Here is a 7,987-nt window from a genome sequence, read left to right as displayed (position 1 = left end):
AATTTTATTTGATGTTTTGTTTTCAATGCTAATTGCAATGACTAACTGCCTTGGACAGTTATTTTCGACAATTTTAAATCTTCATGAATTTTATTTGATGTTTTATTTTCAATGCTAATTGCGATGATTTTAAACCATCTACGAAGGTTTATAACCCCCGGCTAAATTAATTAATTTAGGAAGAATAAAAAACAACATATAAATCAGATGCTCTTTGCGAAGCATGTCAGAAGGGAAAGTTCTCCAAACCTGCATTCAAGTCTAAGAATGTTGTTTCTTCCTCTAGGCCGCTAGAACTTCTGCACATTGATCTGTTTGGCCCAGTCAAAACAGGTTCTATCAGAGGGAATAAATATGGATTAGTCATCGTAGATGATTATAGCAGCTGGACATGGGTAAAGTTCTTGAAACACAATGATGAGTCTCATTCAGTGTTCTTTGACTTCTGCACTCAGATTCAATCTGAGAAAGAGTGTAAAATCATAAAGGTCAGAAGTGATCATGGTGGAGAATTTGAGAACAGATTCTTTGAGGAGTACTTCAAAGAAAATGGTATTGCCCATGATTTCTCTTGCCTTAGAACTCCATAGCAAAATAGAGTTGTAGAGCGAGAGTGTCATACCCCAAAATTTGCCCATGTTATTTTTCACACATAAAATCAGAACAAAAGACAAAGCTCCAAAACACAGTCTCCCACACAGAAGTTCTAAACTAGGGATTGAATAATTCAGAGGAAAATCATTGAATCAATGGCTCAAGGTGGTTCCATAGGGTCACTAACATCCCAAAGTATCTCCATATAAAATTTCAAGTCAAACAGAGCAAATGTAGGCCCTCAAATCCTGATTAGGTCAACAGTCGACTCTCAAGGGCAAAACAGTCATTTCAGGTCAAAATACGGTCAAAGTTCAAGATACTTGGTCAACAATATCCTCATAACCCTAAAATCATCATTTGATCAAGGGTTGATCATGATGATACAAGAAAAGATCAGAAAAGTCAAAAGTCAAGAGTTGCTATTTTGGGCACGAACTGAAAAAGTCAACCAAACTTTGAAAATTCACCAAATATTCATACTTCATCAGAAAAATTCCCACCAAAGCTCATTGTGAAGGGAATTCATTCCTCTATCTAATGGTCCAAGAATCAAAGCCCATAGGTCAATGGTTTAAGAATTATGGCCTCATACATTACAGGTCCTTTTCAAAAGTCAACAAAAAGACATGTTTTTCAAAAGGTCATAAAAAGAGAATGGAAAAGAATTTTGATATGGGACCAAAGACATTGGTTAGAAGACTCTCTAAGGCTTCTAAAAAGTCTTAGAACACCTCCATACCCCAAAACTTGAAGGAGATAGACCTTGTCAAAGTTAGGCTATTTTAGAAAGAAAAAATGTGAAGAAACTCAAATATTTTTGCTAATGGGCCTACTTTTTTTAAATCCAAACTTGTTCCTTATGACATTGAGAGCCCATAAATAAATTTCCACGAATTTACTTGAATTATGTGATTTATTATGAATTTTTATTCATATTAAAGGAAATTAAAAATAAAATTAAATCATATAATTGCAAAAATTTGATTTGATTCTATTTTTAACCAATTCCAATCACCAATTAAATCATATATTCAATAAAATTTCGTTCAAAAGAGATTGATTCATTGAAGATTTAAATTGAGCCAAAATTGGAAAGAAAAAGAAGAAAATTTCAATCAAATTTTCTCAATATGCAAATCAAAGATTGAAGGAGATTTGATTCAATTTCTGTTGCCCTAATCCATCACATATAAGTAGCAAACAATTGCAGACCCCTAACACACGATTGGCAGCCTCAAAAGAACACAATCCCGAGTTCAAAAAGTCACCAAAATCTCAAAACAGAATTTTGCTTCCCAGGGCAATTCAAAGCATTTGATTGATTCAAACGTGTTGTTGGAGCACCTTTGAAGCTGTTGCAATTGCTAGCAAGGTTGGGAACGTCCAGAATCATCAACAAATCGCCACGGTTTGCGTTTTTCTTTTATCCTTCGATTACACTATTTCACGCATCATCTTTGTGTTTAAACTGCATATTCACGTTTGTAATGATGCCTCGAACGATTCTGGATAATTTGTTTGCTTATTGTGTGCGTGTTTAAGAATTCACCATGTTAGGGTTTTGGACTTTGCATTGGGGCTTTCTGAGTAACGAAAAATTAGGGCAAATCGTATATATCATGAGATTCGTGGCCTTTGGACGGTGACAATGGTACCGTCGCGCCAAATTTTTGTAGTGGTTTGCATGTGTTCGTTGTTCGCAGGTGTGGAAGCTTTGGGTTTTTTACAGCGTACTGGTAATAAGCGCTGTAAAAGGTCTGGCTCCATGAAGAAGATGATGTGGTGGCGAGATCCCATTGGCAGGTTCAAAAACAGAAAAGGCGCGTTATGTTTTTGTTTTCCCTCGGATCCGGTGCGATGCTCCTATGCCAGGCGCCATGCTTCCTCACCCTATCAGCCATGTGATCTCACTAATTCTCCATCTGACGCACAGCTAGCTGCGAGTCTACCATACGCCACACGCGCGCGCCACACCGAATCAAACAGCTAAGTTTTGCAATTTTTTTTGTTTTTTATTGTATAGCGTTTTTTTTAGTTTATAATATATATATTATTTGTTTTAAATTCTTCTCTTTTTCTATTATATATAAAAACTATTATCTATTTTATTTTCAAAAAAAAAAACTTTTTATGCTTATAATATTTGCTTTCTTTATTTATGTTTATTTATTAATACATAATATATTTATTTATTATAGATTTATTTCTTTATTTACATAACTAATATTTATATATACTTATTTAATTAAATTACCTTTATTACTTCTATTTCATTCAAAAATTTATATTCATTCCGAAAAATTCATAAAAATTGTTTTTTGCATTCGATTTTATTTTCTTATCCTGATTTAATTAATTAGGTCGCGAGACCAATAATTAATTAAATCATTTATATTTTCTTATTTAAATTCGTACCCTAATCAGGGTTTACGACGAACATCCCACTACACTGAATATTTCTTTTGTGCCTTTTCAGGGTTATCAACATGGTTCACTCCGATAACACGCCCGATCAAAATACAAAAGCTAAGTGTTTTATTTATTCGATGTCTATTCTGTTTCCTTTTTAATTTTAGGGTTTGTCCTTATATTTCTGAACTGTGCATACATTCACTCTCTCTCTTTCTGCCTTGTCTTTTCAGGGTTACCCCCGAAGTTTCCTCCGACTCTAACCAACCATATCAGATCAGATCCAAATCAAAGCTAAGTATTATTTATCATTCATTATTAATTTATTTATCTTTTATTTTATTAAGGTTAACCTCATTTGCCTCCGAACCGATAATGCACTCACCCCTCTGTTTATTCTTTCTTTTCCAATTTTCAGGGTTTGTCAACTGCCAAAGCTACGAGTATTGCTAACCCTAAACCCTATTCACAAATTATTACTTGTGTTAAACCTTTTGCCTTTTATTTTTATATCCCGCTGGTTTCAATTCCCCTCTCCTCCGCTGGTTACAATTTCCCTTCCCCATTATTATTGTTATATTATTGTTGGTTAGTAATTATAGGGAGTGCAACTTATTAATTGAATTAGCATCACGTAATTTTATAAGATAACATAACTGAACATAATCACGTGATTGGTGCACACACGCACGCTTTTGGGTAACCCTCTCTGTTGCCTTGTTGCCTGTTGCCTTGTTGCCTGTTGTCTTTGTGTTTTGCAGAATAAGCCACGTCCCTCGAATTCGAAGATACCTCAGCCATGTTGCCTCGATAAAAAGGTCACGACCCTGAATGATGCTGCCTTCGATACACAAATGACCTCGACCCTCGGATGTTGCCTATGGAAAAAGGCTGAGGTATCTTCTGGCTGCCAACGAAAATGGCTTATTCTGATCCTTGCCTTAGACTACCTGCCCTTCTATGGCATGGGATAGTCTTATGGCAAAGGATGCTTCGATGACCCTTCAACCTCCAAACGAAAGGCTTCCTGCCCTCTTATGGCAAGGATAGACCCTTTCATTCTGAAAGGCAAAAAGAGACCTATTATCTGAGTTTAAGGTAATTGCCCCTAATTGCCTTGCAATGCTCAATTTTCATATTCTTTTTCACAATTCTTCAAAAACTGGCTACGCTCATTTACGAGCTAAAGTCCACTTTTTTCTTTCATCTACTTTTTCTAAAGACAAACGAGCAAGCAAAGCAATTAAGAGCCCATGGAAAACCATGGATGCAAAGGGTGCCTTACACCTTCCCTTTGCATAAATTACCCCCCGAACTCAGAATTTCTTAAAAGGTTTTTTTTCTGTTTCTTTTTGCCTTTCCGAATATAGTTTGGATAAAATAAAAGTCGGTGGCGACTCATGCTTAACCGTACATTTCGATTATAAAAGTCAGTTCACCGTATTACAGAACTGGCGACTCTGCTGGGGATAAAATTCGATAAAAGAGGGGTTACCTTAAAAGTTTAGGATTCACTTTAAATGTTTTCTATTGTTTGCTTTGTTTGTTTTATTTTTCAAGGCTGTATTGGGTATTCTGCTGTGTGAAAGATCCTACACCCGGATCTAGTGTACCTTAAGTATGTGGCCATAGACCAGGAATGCTGTACGACATGTATCGTTATGGTTGAACTGGTGGCCACCGTTAGTGCGACGCTTTGGTTTGTCCTGATGGCCCTTGAATCTGATCGAGGAGACATTTGGCTACCGCGTGGTGTCATGAGCACTAATTCGCCCTTAGAACCTTAGTCGAACTTGACTTTGGCTTATAAGAAGTAGCGAGATGGCTGGCTTCGGATTCCTGACTGAAGCCGGTTGATACTCGATGCTACACTCATTGAGATTGGACTCAAGGGATGCTTTTGGCTGGCCGATTGAGTGCTATGTTGAGACAATGCCCACGAGAAAGATCAGGGATATGAGCACCATAGAACCTGGTTACTTTTTAGGACAGGTTGAACCAACTAAACGAAAGGAAGAAGGGTATATACCTATGAACTTCATGCAAGCCTACCCTTAAGGCAATTGTGTGACTTGTTTGTGTTTGTTATCTACTTGGCATCATAACATCATAACATCATAACATCATGACATATCATAACAACTAACAAATTTCAAGGACCAAGAAATTTATATTTACACTGTTTTGTAGGACATGGCTTTTTCTACCAGAGATTATGTACGACTCAACTTTGTAGGGATACCTTCTGAGCTTAAGGAGCTCGCCTTAGAAGTCCCTGGAGACTCTAAGTTTGCTGAAAGACATGGTTATCTTCTTCGACTGGTCACCTCTCAATTTGAAGAAGATATGATGAGAGTCTTATGCCAATTCTTTGATCCCGAACATCATTGCTTCACTTTTCCGGATTATCAGTTGGTACCTACTTTGGAGGAGTTCTCAAACTTACTTGGTGTACCTATATCTAAGCATCTGCCCTTTACTGGATTGGAAAGCACTCCGAAACTCGAGACTATTGCTGCTGCACTTCACCTAAAGAGATCAGACATCGCCTCCAACTGGGACACCAAGAATGGAGTAGAAGGTCTCTCAGCCAAATTCTTATTTGGAAAAGCTCGACAATTTCTTAAGGCCATGAGCTACCATGCTTTTGAAGATGTTTTGGCTTTATTAATATATAGTTTGGTTTTGTTTCCTAATCCTGATCAATTCATTGATGTGCACGCAATCAAGATTTTTCTGACTCACAACCCCGTGCCTACGCTACTTGGAGATATTCTACATTCCCTTCACTCTCGCGTCACGAAGAAGCGAGGGACTCTTATGTGTTGCACACCCTTGCTGGCTAGGTGGTTTATTTCGCACCTTCCACGCTCAGTAGTCAGAAACGATCAAAAGATGCAATGGTCTCGAAGAATCATGTCACTTTCTCACTCAGATATCCGTTGGCATGTTATGTCTCAAGAGTACGTCACTATCATCGATCATTGTGGGAAATTCCCTAATGTGCCTCTCCTTGGCATTAGAGGAGGAATCACCTACAATCCTTCATTAGCCCTACGACAATTTGGTTATGCTCGAAGGGATGGTCCTCATCACTTGCTCATTGAAGGGGTTGTTTTCAACTATGAAGAAGATGTTTGTAATCAACGCCAAGAGTTCATACGCGCTTGGAACAAGGTATACAGGGTGGATAGCAAAAGTTGGGGGCAAAAGAACTCCCTTCCCTCGGAACCTTATCTTAGATGGGTACGCACTCGCGCTCAACGCTTTGTCATGCCATATCCTTATGTTAGACCTGTGATTGTTGAACCTGAATGTGAAGAAAAGGTTCCTTTGGTTGTTCTCCATCCAGACATGCCCACTGATCTAGAAGAACTACAAAAGTCATGGGTCCAATTGAAAGAAGAAAGGGATACTTTTGAGGCTCAATTCCGCGCCAAAGAGAAACAAGTGTTAGAACTCACAAGGCTACTTCAAGCAGAACAGAATGTCAACAACTTCATCGGATCAAAGAGGAAGCGTCCATGGGAAGCTTGAAGAAATTCTAGTTTATTGTTATTATTATTCCTAGTTGTTTACATATTTATTTTGTAAGCCAAAATGGCAAAGAACCATAAAAAGTACAATTTAATTATTATTATTATTAACAAAGCTTGTTCTTTCTTTCTTGTTTAAAGTGAATTTAAATTTTAAGGTCCTTGAAAACATTGCATATGCATAATCATATCATTCATAGACATCGCATCACAGGTTTCATAAAATCAAATGCCTCATCTTTGTTGCTGTTTATTTCAGTAAGAAAGATGAATCTCGAACAATCTGTCAAGGATCTCCAAGCTCAGAATGCTGAATTTCAAACTCTGATCCTGACCCTAGCCAATGGGCAAAACGAGCTGAAAGCCCTTCTGACTAAGAAGGACAAGAAGACCAAGAAACCCAGAGGAGTGATCAATATGGGTAGAAGGTTCAAAGGTCGTCCCAAGAAAGCTGAGGATGCTGAAATCCCTAAGAATGAAGAAGATGAAGAGAGAGATGATATCAGTATCAAGAACAATCAGGGAAGCCATGTAGGTTCTGATGGGGAAGAGGAAGAAGAAGAAGAGTATCCTGAGGACGAGGATGAATCTGATGAGAAGTATAGGCTACTGGAAGAGCGCCTGAGAAGTGTGGAAATTCAGAAAGTACCTGGGTTGGATTTTGAAGAATTAGGACTCGTTCCTGGGGTCGTTATTCCTCCGAAGTTCAAGACTCCCGTTTTTGCTAAGTATGATGGAATTTCCTGTCCTAAGATGCACTTGAGGTCTTACGTGAGGAAGATTCAGCCTCATACTGCTGATAAGAGGCTCTGGATCCATTTCTTTCAAGAGAGTTTATCTGGAACTCAACTCGAATGGTATTATAAGCTGGAAAGTGCTAGCGTCCGTACATGGGAAGATTTGGTTGTGGCTTTCTACAAGCAATACCAATATAACTCTGATCTTGCACCGACTCGCATGCAACTTCAAAGCATGTCCATGGGTCCTAAAGAAAGCTTCAAGGAGTATGCTCAAAAATGGAGAGATTTAGCTGGAAGAGTCCAACCTTCTTTAAGTGATAGAGAGTTGGTAGACATGTTCATGGGCACGCTAACTGGGCCGTTCTATAGTCACCTGCTGGGTAGTTCTTCTTCTGGGTTTACTGAACTCATTTTAACTGGAGAACGTGTGGAAAATGGTATTCGAAGTGGGAAGATTCAAGTGGGTTCTGCCTCTGGAACTACAAGGAAGCCATATCAAGGAAGAAATGAGTCTAATGCTATTCATAGTCAAAAGAGTCGTGGTAAGGAGGATCAGAATCAATCTGTTGGTGCCGTCCTTATCTCTGCACCAATATCTCAACAAGCTCCTAGACAAGACTACCAACGCAAGACTGATAAACCAAGGAGAAAATATACCCCGATCAACATGCCTTTGTCTCAAGTCCTACGACATCTACTGAAGGC

The sequence above is a fragment of the Vicia villosa genome, linkage group LG7 (assembly GCF_029867415.1).
Source record: "Vicia villosa cultivar HV-30 ecotype Madison, WI linkage group LG7, Vvil1.0, whole genome shotgun sequence".
In the NCBI taxonomy this organism is placed as follows: domain Eukaryota; kingdom Viridiplantae; phylum Streptophyta; class Magnoliopsida; order Fabales; family Fabaceae; genus Vicia; species Vicia villosa.
Note: the sequence above shows the minus strand (reverse complement) of the source record.